Here is a 639-nt window from a genome sequence, read left to right as displayed (position 1 = left end):
TTTCTACTGCATCCTATGAGGTAAGTAAATGACTTTCCAGGCTGCTTTTCTTGCCTTAAATCACATCACTATAGTCCACACTTTGGCTTTAACACATTTTTTAACTACTTAAACCAGCAACTGCAATGTTTTTTCTATTACAATCCTCACAATAAGTGTATTTTTAGTTAGGGAGCCAATTCGACGAATGTATGCAAACATAATTCAGATTAACAGCGAGAATCAAAGTTTGAATTCTGAGGTCAGATTTTTTAAAACAACTAATTTTTAATAACAGAAATGTGTTTCAAAGAAAATAAAATCAGTGCATCCAGAGAAAAACTTTGTTGCCTCTCGTTCAATTATTGTACGTTAATCAGAGATGCCTATTCGAAAACATGACCTCTTTTTATTTTGTTTGTTTGTCACCACACAGTGGTAGAAGTTGGGAGATTCAACAGAAAAGCATGACTTAATGTAACAACCCAACGTTTGGTGTTGTGCGTTTATCATTTGCCGACAAAGTGTGGATTCAGGTAGAATGAGTGTTAGTTGGCATTTTTATTTCATAAAGGTGCACGGTGTGAAGATGTAACTAAAAGCAGAACTTGGCAACTTGTATAAAGTCGATGTTTAGTTTAAAAAAAAAAAAAAAAAAAA

The sequence above is a fragment of the Oryzias melastigma genome, linkage group LG23 (genome assembly GCF_002922805.2).
Source record: "Oryzias melastigma strain HK-1 linkage group LG23, ASM292280v2, whole genome shotgun sequence".
NCBI classification, from domain to species: domain Eukaryota; kingdom Metazoa; phylum Chordata; class Actinopteri; order Beloniformes; family Adrianichthyidae; genus Oryzias; species Oryzias melastigma.
Note: the sequence above shows the minus strand (reverse complement) of the source record.